The following is a 16,621-nucleotide window of genomic DNA, read 5'->3' as shown; positions in this document are numbered from 1 at the left end:
GTCAGCAGGTGCTTTTGCCCATTGGACAGCCTATAGAGCCTATATAATTATTTTGTAAACATTAACTATTATTACTTTAATAATCACGTCTGGTATGATGAAATATGAATGGTATTGAGTGCTACTATATGTGATATACTGGAAAATTGAAGATGTTTATATTCATTTTATGGATGTGCATGTATGCCTGACGGTATGTATGTGCACCACATGTATAAAGGCGCCCACAGGGCCTTGAAGAAGGTATCGCATCCTCTGGAACTGCAGTCCCAGGTATTCATGAGCCCTCCAATATGGATGCTGAGAACCGAACCCAGATCCTCTGCAAGAACAGCAATGGCTTCTAACTTCACCATCTATCTAGCTCTATAAAGAAATGTTTTAGGAAACCATGCTTTTGCTGGACCACTTCATGATCTCATTTTTCTTATTTGTAACGTTAATGTCTATGACTCTGATTTCACATGCTACTGAACTAAAGTGGAAGACACTAATAAAGGCTTGTGAAAATGACTACAAAGAAAGAGGCACATGATAAAGATTAGTGAGGTGGGATCCATGAGAGGATGATAAAAATCAGAGTGCATTTGGCTTGATGCCAGAGATGAAATGCCTTTTCAAGGCTGGGTTATGAAGAATAAAACAGGTTTTTTAGAGAGCTTTGAAGACAGAGTCTTCTCTTTGCTTTAAAGGATTGATAGTGAAGCCACTGTCTTCAGAGAGAGCATCAAATTATGCATTCTCTTTTCATAAGCATTCTTTCTTTTCCAGCACCCTCATCACTGCTTACTCCATCATTTTCAGCTCATTATGAGATATGACCTTATGACTGATTACGGGAAGTGTCTTAGGGTGTTATTGCTGTGAAGAGAAACGGTCACCATGGCAACTCTTGCAACAGAAAACATTTAACTGGAGCTGGCTTAGAGATTCAGAGGTTTAGTCGATTATCATCATGGTGGGAAACATGGCAGAGTACCGGCAGGCATGGTGCCAGAGGAGGAGCTGAGAGTTCTACATCTTGGTCCACAGGCAGCAGGAGACTTTCTACTACACTGGGCGCAGCTTGAGCTTGGGAGACCCCAAAGCCTGCAGTTACAGTGACACACTTCCTCCAACAAGGACACATCTCCGAGAGGTGCCACTCCTATATGCCACATATTCAAACATATGAGTCTGTGTGGGCCATACCTATTGAAACCACCACGAGGTTTCACGTTTGCTTTCACATATCTCAGTTTAAAGAAAAGATCAGGGCTTAACTGCTATTATGTGCTCTAAAGGTCACAGGTTTGTTAGAGCCTTTGCTTTAATTTCTACCCACATTCTTCAGTATAAAATCATACATTGTGTCACAGCGTTATTACTCAGGGAAGGTTCAGGTTCAGTGAACTTCCAACTGTGCTTGGCCATCAGCATTTGGTTTGTGGCATTTATAGGAAAGAATTCAAACATCCCCATTAAAACATAAAAACAACTTCATGATGTAGCTTCATCTACCTTTTCAGTTAAATCCTGAGCATCCCTTGAGGTCAAGTCTGTGTTGCAGGCCAATCAATCTATTATTCAATTTCATATGCCCTTTCTAGTCTCCTTGTTCCTCTCTCTCTCTCTCTCTCTCTCTCTCTCTCTCTCTCTCTCTCTCTCTCATTCTTGCTCTCTCTCTCTCACTTGAGGAATGCCTTCTCCTCACTCCTGGGAGTCCCAGTGAAGCTGCTTCTCCTCGCAAAACCATTTCCTAACACATATGCTCTGGAAAAAATGACACGGTGCCAGACATCTTCCCAGGCTCCTATTTCCAGTAACATGGTGATTGTCCAATATTGCACAGAACCTTTCCCCACATAGACTATGAGCTTCTTGAAAGCAGTAGCCGGGAGTGACTTGCCTCAGTATATAGGAAGATCTATCTAAGGACAAATCGGAGGATCTAATTTGTTCACAAAAGTACTTACTGGGTGTCTATCATGTACCTAAGGCTGCTAAGGGAATCTAGATAAATGAAAGAAAAGCAGTCCAGATATTAACCAGTAAGTCATTCAAAAATATCTATTTTGAACGAACAAGTTTCAAGAATAGAAGTGCAACTATGATGCAGAATGAAACACAAAATGGTAGCATGAAAGTCACCATGCAGGCAAACTACAGGGAGAGAGAACAAATCAACAAGGCTTCCAATGCCCACTACAGTAGGTTTCTCTCTAACACACACTGAGCCATTTGATTTCTCCATCAACAGCACTAGGAGATGATACGTGCCCTACTGGACAGGTTTAGTTTGTGTTGGGTTTAGTTGGGAGGGGAGGTGAAATTGTATTTGATATCCCTGTAACAATCTTTGACAAAAGTTTCTGCCTGGAAAATGCCAATGCTCAAAATCTTGTGCCTTATGCCTCCATTACACTCCTCATTAGGATAGGAGGTAGACAACGTGGATGCTTTAAGTATGTAGAAACTAACATGAAGTGTTCAACCTACTGTCCACCTATAAATATCTGTGTACATAAATATTCATCCATATATTTGTCCATCTGTCCACATGTCCATCCATCCATCCTTCTTTCTTTTTGTCTATGTCCCTCTTTGTCTCTGTCTTTCTTTATTCAAGTGTTTAGTTTGCAGAGTTAAGATTATTTAGGAGACTTAAATTTCAGTCTTCGATTTTTTTTCTTTTTTTATTCTTTATTAATTACACTTTATTCACTTGGTATCCCCCCCGTTGTTCCCTCCCTTCCTCCACCCTCTTCATGCATGCCCCTCCCCAAGTCCACTGATAGGAAAGGTCTTCTTTTCCTTCCTTCTGATCCTAGTCAATTAGGTCTCATCAGGAGTGGCTGCATTGTCTTCTTCTGTGGCCTGGTAATGTTGCTTCCCCCTCAGGGGGAGGTAATTAAAGAGCCTTCGATTTTGATATTAATGTATATACAGTTGTTGTCTAGAAGTTGAATTCTATGGTGAATAATTTCATTGGATTTTACACTTTATTATTTCTCTCCTCTTCTTTCTTATCCTGTCTCCCCTCTTACCTTTTCACTTCTTTATTTTCTTTTTTCTTTCTTAGTTGTTTTCTATTTAGTGTTACACTCAACAGTACTGCTATGGCCTGGGTGGTAAAAGATGCATTGAGAATACAGAGATGATTAATCTAATCAGGCTGTGGTCTTCAAGGAGCTTGCAAACATCTGAGAGAAATATACATTAGCCATGCCACATAATTACAATGGGTAAAACAACAATGATGAAATTTCGGTTTCTAGGGAAACAAGTAATACAAACTTGTCCTCATTTGGCAAGTCTGTGAAATTACATTTCAAGTGTATGGTAAAGAAGGGTGAGAGCTAAAAAGAGGAGTTGGGGCAAACCTTTCCAGGATAAAAAAAAAAAAACAAACAGCATTTTCAAAGACCATAAGAGATAAATGGCGGGTGGGTACAGCTCTCCTGGTAACAACAGGTTATCTGGTGCACAGCAGGTCTCTGGGTTGGGCCTGTCTGCAAGACCTTTTCCTGGGATATACTGGGTGGCCTAAGTCTGTCCCCTTTGCTTCCTTCCCTGTGAGGATTTCTCTGGACAGTGACTCCCAGTCTCTGTTGCCCTGGGGCACACAGCTAGAGAGCTGGCACGCAGCAGCTGTCTGTGCCTGTGACTGGAGTCCAGTTCAGTAATGGCGGCTCGTACCCACCGGTCTGCAAGACTTTTTCCAGGGAAAGACTGGGTGACCCAAATCAGTACTGTTTCCTTCCTTCCCTGTGGAGGTCTCATACTCCAACCAAGTACCAGATATGGAGATAACCTAGAACCCCTGCACAGATGTTGTCCATGGCAGCTCAGTGTCCAAGTAGGTTACATAATAATGGGAAGAGGGACTGCTTCTGACATAATCTGATTGGACTGCAGATACTGAAGACTTATAGAGATGAGATGAGGCAGGGAAATGGGAAGTTACTTATGGCCAAAACTACCAGGGTACCTTAGACAACCTGAACTGTATCCTAAGAGCAATGAAAATCACATAAAGTTGAGTTTCCTTCTCCTCTTCTAAGGTCTGCTTTTATTTCTCCAAAAGCCATAGCAATAATTCAGGGAAATCATTTCCTTCTTTTTCCTCTCCTCATCCACTCATGCCCAAAGAGACCCACCCTAGATTTTCCCCACAGCCTCCACTAACAGGGCTTAATTGTAAGGCGTCCAAGCTTGGAAAATTGCCCTTGAAGCCTGGGGCAACAGTTAACATTGCCCACTACATAGCTGACCCAAATATGAATCAACCAGGAATTACTGAGTGAAGCCAATGTCCTGGCTGTGCCCCATCCTGAATTCACTGTGGGAGACTGGTCCCCAGAAAGCAATCCTGCCTGCCCATCCAGTAACATATGAATCAATAGTCCCATTCACTGGCCTGCCTATGCCTCCAAGAACTCTTTGTTTCCAGAGATATATGTACAGATAGCCATGTATGTAGCTGTCAATGGAAAATCAACAAATGAGTGGGGAAAGTGGAAAATATCTTCCTTTCTGTAAGTTTATGGAAAGCAAATATCCAGTCTTTCTTGAAATGCTAAATATAGCAGGTAATAGACAGTCTTAAAAAAAAAGCTTACAAGAAGCACTGGGTTGTTGGGCTTTGCTTTTCCTTTGATTTTTCATATAAAAAGAATAGCAAAATCACAGAAGACAGGCAGATCTGGTAAATGTTTATAGTCTGATAGACATTCAATAGCCAGTTCTTTATAGCTAGGCCCCAAACCGTACATGCAAGGAATGGCTGGCATACACACAGAACTGGCTATTAGCACAGATATGGTCACTGTGAGGGCATTCTTTGCCAGGCAATTAGCCCCTCCAAAAAAATACTTTCCTTTATCATTTCTCACATAGGAAGTCCATTTTTACATGCTTTCAGACTCTGGGCTCAGTCCTTCCAAACATGACAGTTTTCCTTCGATTAGTAACATACACACACAAGAATATTGGGAGAAGGAGAAAACAAGAAACAAGACAGGCCCTACCACAGAGGGCCTCTGAAAGACTCTACCCAGCAGTGTATCAAAGCAGATGCTGAGACTCATTGCCAAACTTTGGGCAGAGTGCAGGGAATCCTATGAGAGAAGGGGAAGATAGAAAGACCTGGAGAGGACAGGAGCTCCACAAGGAGAGCAACTGAATCAAAATATCTGAGCACAGGAGTCTTTTCTGAGACTGATTCTCCAACCAAGTACCATTCATGGAGATAACCTAGAACCCCTGCTCAGATGTAGCCCATGGAAGCTCAGTATCCAAGTGGGTGTCTTAGTAAGGGGAACAGGAACTGTCTCTGACATGAACTCAGTGGCCGGCTCTTTGATCCCTTCCCCTTGAAGGAGGAGCAGCCTTGCCAGGCCACAGAGGAGGACATTGCAGCCAGCCCTGATGAGACCTGATAAGCTAGGGTCAGATGGAAGGGGAGGAGGACCTCCCCTATCAGTGGACTTAGAGAGGGGCAGAGAGGAGAAGAGGGAAGTAGGGTGGGATTCAGAGGGAATGAGGGAGGGGGCTATGGCTAAGATACAAAGTGAATAAACTGAAATTAAAATAAAAATTTAATTAAAAAACAATTTTATACAGATCTCTGATCTCTAATCTCTGTGTATTTTTATGTACTTGGTCATGTATGTGTACACATGTGTGCAGATGTGCATGTAAATGTGTACTCATGTTTGTGGGGGCCAAGGGTTGACATTGTATCTTTTTTAACAGCTCTCCATTTTATTTTCCTTTAAATTTTCTTCTTTTAAATAAATTTTTTAAAAATTATGTATATGGATATATGTATATTATACTTCAACTATATACCCCCTTTACCCTCTCTTATTGTCTTCCTTTCCCACTATACCCTTCCCTTTCTTCTTCATAATATCTAATCCTAGTTTGTCTTGTTGTATATGTCCTATGGCATGTAATAAGGGTGTTTGTATGACCATGGGTAGGAGCCTTTTTACTTCAAAAGGGAAGTTTACCAGTGGCTACACTACTGAAGAATATGCACACACACACACACACACACACACACACACACCATTAACTGTCTGGAAGGGGTATGCTTTATTTGTTTGAAATAAAATATCTTAGACTGGAGGACACTGATTAAGTTAGCATAGCTGGTCTGGGATCCTCCTGTCTTCATCTTACCAACATTAGGAATACAGGTTTGCCAAGCCTGGCTTTTTAGTGGGGTTTTGGAAGGAAGTGGTTAAACTCAGGTCCTCAGGATTGTATGGAAAACACTTAACCAACTGAATCATCTCTCAAGCCTCAAGATCAATATTTTCTTTATCTGGGTTATCTCAGGATGATATTTTCTAGTTCTTTTTTTTTCCATTTGTTTGTCAATTTAATCTCTGTACAGCATGATTCCCATCCCTCCCTCCTCTCCTCCCAGTCCCACCCTCACACCCTCCTCTTCCCGCTTTCCTACCCCTACCTTTTCTCAGAGAAGGGGAGACCCCCCTGAGGTATCAACCCACCCAGGCACCTCAAGTCACAACAGAACTAAGAGCACCCTGTCCACTGGAGCCTGGAAGGACAGCCCAAGTAAGGAGAAGGGTCCAGTAGCAGACAACAAAGTCAGAGACAGCCCCTGCACCCCTAAGGAACCCCATGAAGAACAAACTGCCCATCTGCAGCGTATGTGCAGGGGTCCAGGTCCAGAGCATGCAGAATCTTTGGTTGGTGGCTCAGTCTGTATGAGGCCCCGTGAGCCCAGGTTAGCTGACTCTGCAGGTATCCTTGACTCCTCTGTTTCTCTCTGTCCTTCTTACTCTTCCACAGCATTCCCTGAGCTGGGTATGGGTCTCTGCATCTGTTTGCATCTGCTGCTGAATGTAGTCTCTCAGAAGACAGTTATGCTAGCTTCCTGTTTGCATTTGTAGCAGAGTATCATTAATTATAACAGGAGTTGGCTTCCTCCAATGGGGTCTCAGGGTGGGCCAGCCATTGGTTCAACATTCTCTCAATCGCTGCTCCATTTCTACACCTACACTTCTTATACGCAAGACAAATTTTGGGATTAAGGTTTTATGTGTGGTGTTCTCCTCCCTCCACTGGAAGTCACATAGGGTATGTACTTACATACAAGTGCATATTAGCCCCAAAGTACAGAATAACCATGCAAAAATCCAGACACAAGGAAGCCCAGGAGAGTCCAAGGAAAGATGCTGAATTGCACTCAGAGCAGAAAATTAATAGACATCTGAAGAAGACGGAGAGAGGGAACTAGGTAGAGAGAAAGCATGGAGGGTAACAGAGGTGGAGATCAGGTATGTGGAAGCAGAAGTGGGTGAGGGTTTGGGGACCAGGAGAGAGAACAGAAATCTCATCTCTGGGGCAGGAGAGGCTCCCGGGAATCTATGGGGGAGACCTAGTGGAGACTTGTAGCAGGGGGGGTTAAGGAGACTGAAATGACCACCTCCTGTCGCTATGAAGATCAGTAATTTTAATCCATTGGAAAATTGTTCACCATCAAGATCACTGATGGTTTCAGCCAGTGCTATTGTTGCTTGGGGTTGTCCTGTACACCGAAAGATATTTTCATAATCCAGGTTATCTCCCAGATGCCAGCTACACTTCCCTTTCCTCCTATTCAGAAGCCATGATGAACAAAATTGCTGACTACTTTGCCAAATATCTGCAGGGGCCAGAACAGCTCCATGTCACTGTTCTGTTTTAATCCAAAAAGTGACAGCACCATATTTAGTGTCTCATATAAAGACAAGATTCAGCTCCACGCTGTTGGAAAATTGGTATATATTGCTCTAGCTCTCGCATTCTAACCATGCAGTAACTGGAACGTTCTCTTCATTCTTTTCTACATCAGATACTTTATTGTTGCATCTATTTATAAATTCTTTTTCACCTAGAGGGCAATTCAGTGCAGTAGTGAATGAGGAAGAAAGACAACACGAATCTCACCTCTGACGCTCAAATGTTATGTGACCTTTCAGCAAGCGATTTAATGTCTAATAGCTTCTTCAGTAAACCTGAGATGAGCAAAGGCTATGCTTGAATGTTTTATTGCCCTTGCAGGCCCAGAATGTAGATATTATTTGTAAATGTTCAGCTGCCTCCCTTCCTGTTTATAAGTTTAGTCTACGTCCCATGTCTCTCATTATTCCTCTATTCACATGTCTTCTAACAATCCTTACATTGAAAATGTGCAAAAAGCTATTTTAATGTTCCTCTTCCACATGTCCAAATGTCTAAGAATCTTGAATGCCATTGAGATGTCAAAAACAAAATGAATCCAATTTTATCAGTGATAAGTTAGAGAAAAAAATATTAAACGAAAGCTAGAATCATAAATTGTTTGAGTATTTTAACCAAGGCCAGCATTCTTAGTGTTGCAAAATAAGAAATTTCTTACGAAGCCAAGGCTAGACTTGACACAATCATAGCTGTTTTATATGATTGTTGCAGCTTGGATTGTCAACAGAATCGGACTGGAAAAGGACTTATTATGAAATCATCATTTCAGTCAGTTGACTTTCGTCACAAAACGTTAATCACATGTAGATATTTAAGTTATCTAGAACATGGTGGAGACACTATCTAATATCATACTAGAAAAGGGGTCCTAGAAGCTGCATACCAGTGGTATGAGTTACTAAGGTGAAGTTAGACAATGATGATTGTTTCATTCATTGGGATCAGAACTTTTATCATAAAAATCTCTTTAGCATTCTCCTTTAGGAGATGGGAAATGGAGTCATATTTTAAAAAACAATCCTTTATGGGTGGTTTTATTTTCAGCCAAACCTAGACTTTACCACCAACTAGCCATGTGGTGTTTGTTAGGGAGTTCACCTGCCTAATTCCCAGTCTCCTAATGAGTCTTCTTGGGATGGTGACTGGTAACACTAAGTCCCCTAAATCTTGTGAAGCATTTGGCATAGTAAAAGGAGTGAAGAAAGCACTCCACAAAAGGCTTCTGCATAGGTAAGCATGGGCTAGGAAAACAGATGGAATTCATACCCTCTAGTTCCATGACACCAACAAAAGAAAAAGGGAAAAAAAAGGAAAGAAAACTTTTAAAATACAACTAAAATGTTGAAAGTGGGAGCTAGAGTGGTGGCTTAATAGACAAAGTCTGGCATGCAAGCACGCACACTAAGTCTGGATTCCTAGCACCCACAGAAAGCCCAGGCACATTAATGCATGTATGTAACTCCAGTGCTGAGGAAATCAGGAGTGAGAAGTAGTTGGATGCCTGCTACTTGCCATTGTATGGGTTCTGGGATCCAACTCAAGTCATTAGACTTGGTAACAAGTACTCTTTTTATTTTAAAATATAATTTTTTTTAAATTTATTACAAGTTATTCACTTTGTATCCCACCTGTAGCTCCTTCCCCCCTCCCCTCCCAACCCTGCCCTCCTTCCCGTTTCTCCTCCCGTGCCCCTACCACAGTCCACTGATAGGGGAGGTCCTCCTCCTCTTCCAAATGACCCTAGCCTATCAGGTCTCATCAGGACTGGCTGCATTGTCCTCCTCGGTGGCCTGGTAAGGTTGTTCCCCCATCAGAGGGAGGTGATTAAAGAGCCAGCCACTGAGTTCATGTCAGAGATAGTCACTGTTCCCATTACTAGAGAACCCACTTGGACACTGAGCTGCCAAGAGCAACATCTGTGCAGGGGTTCCAGGTTATCTCCATGCATGGTCCTTGGTTGGAGTATCAGTCTCAGAAAAGACCTCTAGGCCCAGAGATTTTTGGTTCTGTTGCTCTCCTTGTGAAGCTCCTGTCCCCTCCTGGTTTTTCTATCTCTCCTTCTTTCATAAGATCTCACTGGCACTGTCTAAGATTTCCTGATGGATTATACTCCTAAAGCACAGTGACATTTCTTCACTTCTCTGCTTTCTAATCACCCTGATCCGACCCTGCTGCTTCTTTAGTGTATGTTCTACAGCTCTTAAGTGTCTGTCTGTTTGGTTCCACTGTGTGTACCCTTCAAGAATCTTGCACAAATTATTATGAAATATCACACATCCTTATTTATATCACTAGTCTCTTTCTTTATGTCACCTCTCAGAGAAGGTGATTAATATATGAAAATTTATTATAATTTGACGTTAATATAAATAGAATCCAACGTGAAACTAAGAAGATGCTGTATTCTGTACAATTTTTTTATAAAATGAAGCTTTACTTATTCAATTACCTTCTAGACTTTCAGTCAGATGATTTGAAACATTGAATCATTGACTTTTTACATGCATTTCAAATACAGATAATCCTGGGATCCTTGCTTTTCCCATTTCCTTATCTAAATATCTCTCATAGTCAAGTTTTATAATATCTATTCTATAAGTGCTAATAACATGGTCATTAACCTTTATTACATGTTTTTATATTAATTAATTTATTTATATTAATTACAGTTCATTTACTTTCTATCCCAGCTGTAGGCCCCTCCCTCATTCCCTCCCAATTCCACCCTCTCTCCCTCATCTCCTCCCTTCCCCTCTCTAAGTCCACTGATGGGGAGGTCCTCCTCCCCCTCCATCTGACCCTAGCTTATCAGGTCTCATCAGGACTGGCTGCAATTTCCTCTTCTGTATCCTAGCTAGGCTGATCTTCCCACGAAGGGTTGGGAGGTCAAAGAGCCTGCCACTGAGTTTAGTTACATGTTTTTAAAGGGTTGGTATTTACATCCAGTTCTTTCTGGAATGACTTGAAATCCAAAGTCTAAATTCTTGCTTCCATCTATTCCTGGTTGCATTTCTTTGCCTTATGCCTATTGCTCTCCTAGTGGGAAGGTTTTTATTTATTTAATTTTAATTTTTTAGTTTGGATTTCAGCTTTTTAAAGAGTGTGACCATGTTATATTTTTGGAACAATCTGTTATAGGGATAAAATTAATGTTCACAATGTTCTTTTCACATCTTGTACGCATGCTCTTCTATCTCCTAGCCCACCGTGTGGTTCTGAGGCAGTAGCACATGCATTTCCATTTTTATGTCTAAGTTATTTTACAATGGGAGTGATGCCGTCAAGAGAGCTTGCTACAGGTGGTTGGAGTGCTTCTTCATGCTCCTCCCTGAACCACTACCAAAAATATGTCCCTAACAGTCTATAAAAAGAAATCCTTTTATAAGACTGTATGTTCAAGACACAAGGCCAGAGTTCAGCAGGGACATGACAAACAGTCGGCTTAGAGAGAAAGAAGACTATCTCATGCACTTACCATCCCATCTCTCTTGTGGATATTAACAGTGAATATTTTTTTTAATTTTTCATCAATTACACTTTATTCATTCTGCATCCCCCATAAGCCCCTCCCTCCTCCACTCCCAATCCCACCCTCCCTCTTCCCTCCTCCCTCTGCTTGCATGCCACTCCCCAAGTCCACTGATAGGGGAGGTTCTCCTCTCCTTTCTGATCTTAGTCTGTCAGTTCACATCAAAAGTGGCTGCATTGTCCTCTACTATGGCCTGGTAAGGCTGCTCCCCCCCCCCAGGGGGAGGTGATCAAAGAGCAGGCCAATCAGATTATGTCAGAGGCAGTTTTTTTTTAATCCAAGAACAAAGAGATATTTGCAGAAACAAACAAAAAAAAAATGACCTGCGCAAGATGAAATTAAGTAACTAAAAGTTAACGCTTTTTATTTCAGTCAGTACACAGTACCCAAGAGTCCAGTCTCCCATGCCTCCCAGGCCTCTCAAGTGAGAGTGAGATAGGAAGCAAAAAGTTTAGTCACCACACTCACAATTTCTGTGTCATTTATGAAGATGGCCGCCTAAGGAAGACATATGTCACCTTTTCTGTAATTTATCTATGTTAAGAATTTTCTTTAGGGCTTTCATTTGGGGTTTTTGCCCTTTTTTAACCCTTACCACCTTCTATTGTCACTTGATTTTTACTACAATGCCTCCTCATAGGCTTTGGGCTCAAAATTTTCATGCCAGGGCAATCAAGGTGAGTAATCTAGGGTGACTACTAGCCTCAAGTAACGTGCATTCCTTTCTGTAGGTGCCTTTATTCCTTTGTTAGTCAGGGACTTTACTTAAATTCCGTTTTCCATTCTTAACTAATTTTTAAAAATGTGACAAAGTACTTGCTAAGCAATGATGCGCACAGGGAAGGTTGCAGAAGCAAAACTTTGAGGAAAGTTCTCTGAAGCTCTTTGACGATCGTACTCGTCTTGAACTTGACCTTGTTTTCCAAAACACATTCACTAAATCTAACATTTTCATTCCTGTGAGCATGTACCCATTCCTTATGTTTTGAGAATTTCGAAGATCGTCTTAGCTCCCACACAGACTCCACTGGTCAGAAGCCTTTTGAACCACTGATCGCCACCTTCACTTGCCACTATATGGGTTCACTTTTCTCTATTACAGACATAAATGGTCATACTAGGTGAAGAGAATTAACTTGGTGGGTTAAATCACAAAAAGACATGAATGGCATTAAGCAGATCCTGCCTCTGAACCAGTGTTTTCCATCCATATCATCTTGCCTTTTCCTACAGCTGCTGAGAACCTTTGAGTCTCCTTTTTCAATTGATGTCTTGGTGAATGTTCATTACAGGTACAAAATCTCTGTATTTAGTTTTAGCTGCAATGAGTTTTGGTCTGATTTCTACAGGCCAAGCTGTACCATGCTAGGTAGAAATCTATCCAAGTTCATGGAATACTTTCTACTTTCACTTAAGATAAATTCCATTTCCCCTGTAGCTTTTGTGTGTTTGTTTTCTCTTTTATTTTTTCTTTCAGTAATTTCTGGAAGACTCAGAAATAATGTCACGTCTTTAAGTGAGTTTGTAAACCAAATTCTCTTCTTGGAATGCTCATAAATTCTCTTGTTGAGAATCTCCCACAGTGCCCACATAATTTCTGAAGTTCTGCTTCTGACTTCAAAAAGCCAGAATGAGCATGGGGGAGTGGAAACATGTACCTGTGACAGCAGAATAAAGAAGTTTGTACTCACCACCCTTGCCCTGGCCCAATCCTCCTTTCTAAGAATAACTCCCCTATCAGTGGACTTGGGGAGGGGCATGGGAGGAGATGAGGGAGGGAGGAAGGGTGGGATTGGGAGAGATTGAGAGAGGAGGCTACAGCTGGGACACAAAGTGAATAAACTGTAATTAATATAAAAAAATTAAAATTAAGTTAAAAAAGAATTACTGTATTTACTCAGCTTCCTGTAATGAAAGATAATCATTTTTTAAATTTTATTTTTTAATATTAATCACAGGTTATTTACTTTGTATCCCAGCCATGGCCTCCTTCCTCATTCCCTCCCATTCCCACCCTCTGTCCCTCATCTCCTCCCTGTCCCTTTCCAAGTCCACTGATAGGGGAGGACATCCTCCCCTTCCATCTGATCCTAGTTTGTCAGATAAGATAATCATTTTAAAAGACACTTTTTCTTACATTCCACTAAACATTTAAGAGGATTAAAACATTGAACAGTAGATTTGGGGAGGGGCATGTGTGAAGAAGGGCATGGGAGGTTGGGATCGGAAGGGGAGGAGGAAGGGGCTTATAGGGGGATACAAAGTGAATAAAGTGTAATTAATAAAAATAAAAAATATGTCATAAAAAAGCATTGAACAGGAGAAAACAGCTGTATAGTTAGTTCTTCATGGCCTTTTTTGTTTGACCTGTTCCTGCTACAAACTACTTTACCATGTCACGTGGAAAGTGTTGGCGCCTCTACCGTGTTGAAGCACAAAGCATGATGATTTTAAATGGTCAGGAATTAGGATATCAATTTAAATCATTTAAAGCACTAGTTGTAGAAAGCAAGCTCTAATTTTATAAGCTAAGCTCCATCTTTCTCTAAAAACTGTCTCTTCATCCCTGTAATTCCCCAATTCAATTTCTCTTTCTAAAATACATAGGCAGCAGAATTGGCTTTGCTGTGTCAGTGCAGGTAACACCAAGTGGTAATGAAAATATGCCGATTTAAAAAGTCCATTAAGTGTGATGAGAAATGTATAGAAACAAGAAATGATATGCACATGGTGAAATTGTTTCCTTTGCTAAAAGTTAAAGGCATTTCATTCCCATCTTTATACAAAACTCAAGAACCCTGTCTCTTATTCAGTACAGTCTTGAAGTGAGAATGAAATATTAGGTGAAAAGTTTAATGTCACTACACTCAGGATAATCATCCTATTTCTGGAGGTCTCCTATGGAAAGCATGTGTCATTTTCTTTTTTGTAAAGTCATCTCTCGTTTTTTCCCTTCCTCAATTCTCTGCAATGAGACTTGGGCGGGGCACTTCTTTGCACTTACCCTTAGCGACAGAGCCTTCTATTTGGGGGACTTTATGCTTTACAGGATCTAATTCTGATGTCAACTGGAAATTTTGTCAAACAGAGTGACTCACGATCAAAAAAGACCGTTTGCACTTGGCTAGGTATGAAGACAACCAATGCTTGAGTATTCGAAGGCCTACAAACTTCAAGTCTCACTTTGTCACTTGCTAACCACATTTCCTAAGATAAAGATAAACCCCTTAATGACTTCATATTTTTACCATAAAGCAGAACTAATAAACGTATTTCATGTAAGCAGCCATGCAGAATTTTAGCATAGTGTCAGCTGCAGGAAGGAAAAACCCACTAGCATGCACAGAATCTCAGTATCTTTCTCCTCTCCTCCCCACTGCTTCCATTCCTTCTCCTCCTTCACCTCACTTCTCTCCACACCATCCATCTAGATCCTTTAGCCACCTCCAGGAAAATGGTATTTATGACTATTGTTTTGCAGAATCATATGGTAAGATGGCCCATAGAGCAGTCTTGTTACCTATCCAAGGAATTTGATCAGAAGGTAATCAGTGGAGCTTGTGTTGGAACCTGGATCTTTGACTCAAAGCATAAGTTCTTAGACATTCCAACTGCTTCACTTCAGAATAACCCTCTATTGATACAAATCAAAGTCCCTGGAATGCCCTGATCAAGTTTATAAAGAGAAATTTAAGTGATAAATCCCATATTAGCCAAGCAGGGATGTGCTCATGAAATGGCAAACCCACTGCAATCCCCCATCTCTGTTGTCACCATACTGAATGAAGCAATTAGTTTCTCTTTGGCATACATTATTCACCCACTTCAGAAACCTTTCACACACATAAAGGCAGAACCACAATGAATAGCATTCTATAATCAGAGGTAGGTTTGCCTCTTAGAATCACTATGACTTTTTTTTTTTTAACACATATTATCCTTTTCTGTTCTTTTACAGGAAATGTAACTCTTCGTTAATAGATCCTTTAATGAAAATGAAGGACAGGCAATGAGGACAGATTTGGGTGACCAAGAAGAAAAAAGGCCAGGAAAAGAGAGACATGTGGAAGGAAGGCAAAGTGCCATGGAACAATTCAAGACTGAGCGCAGTTCTGCCATTCACGGCTGTTAGTTGGCAGTGCCACATGCTAGGCTGTCAGCATTTGGAGCAGGCAAAACCAGAGCCCTCCCTGTCTGTCTCCGAGGCCATTTCCCAACCATTCTACTGTCTTGGCTAGCCAGGGAGTAACTGAAAAGTACACTGCCCCTGTTTGGCTCTGCGTCCTCTGTTCCCAAACACTGAGCCATGTCTTGATCCAGCACAGCTTTTCTTCCTCAGAACTCCTTGCACAATGAGTATGTGACCATCTGCCTCCTGCTCTATTTGCTTTCCTGCTGAAAATCAAAATTTTCTCTATAGCCCAAACAGCCCATAACTCAAGGTCTGACTCAGACTCGGTGCTTAGAGGCTGCCAGTTTGCTTGAGAGGCACATAGGTATGGAGAAAAATGCATAAGCCTTAGAACCAGTTCTACATAGAGCTGAGAGTGAACCCTGCCACTTAGACATGGTGATGCATTCAGAAGCAGTGTCTTTTCCCCAACTGGTGTCACTTCATTATTTAGTATTAGAAGTAACAGTAATTTGTTTGAGTCAATATTGCTTTGTAGATCACATGAAATTATCCAGGAAAATGATTACAAGCTACAAACTGGTGAAGGGTAGACTCTTCTGTGATTCTGTATTAGCCTAGTGTTCCTCTGCCATTCTGATTAAAGAGCATTTTAGAGGCTCTGGAAGTGCTGCCTCCCAAGGGTTGCCTCATGCTTCCTATGTGCTTTTAAATGTCTCTTTACACAATTATTTTAACCTCTTATATGCACTCACCATTCATTCACTTATTCATATTTCACTCAGAAAATGTTTGTCACTTGTTATTGGCCAGAATCTAAGGTAAGTTCTAAAGATACCATAGTGGACAAAGAAGTAAGAGAATTTTGTCTCTTGTTGCTTATAAATTAATGGGAGAGAAGACCGTTTACAAATCAATCGTTTTATTGACTAAATTAATGGAAAATACAGGAAACCAGGGAGCACACAACAGAGTCTCTCTCTGTCTGTCTCTGTCTCTGTATCTCTCTCTCTCTCTCTCTCTCTCTCTCTCTCTCTCTCTGTGTGTGTGTGTGTGTGTGTGGCTATGGTAATTGAATGGGGATGGAATGCTTCAAAATAATGGTGTCGTTCCTGAACACAAGTCAATTAAACCATTTAAAGAGTGAATGGTATATAAGCAGGTTAAATGTGTTTAATGTGTAAGTGTGGCTATTGGTCGAGTGAGGAATATAGACACAA

The sequence above is a fragment of the Meriones unguiculatus genome, chromosome 3, assembly GCF_030254825.1.
Source record: "Meriones unguiculatus strain TT.TT164.6M chromosome 3, Bangor_MerUng_6.1, whole genome shotgun sequence".
NCBI classification, from domain to species: Eukaryota; Metazoa; Chordata; class Mammalia; order Rodentia; family Muridae; genus Meriones; species Meriones unguiculatus.
The sequence above is the reverse complement of the archived record's forward strand: the minus strand, read 5'-3'. Positions refer to the sequence as shown.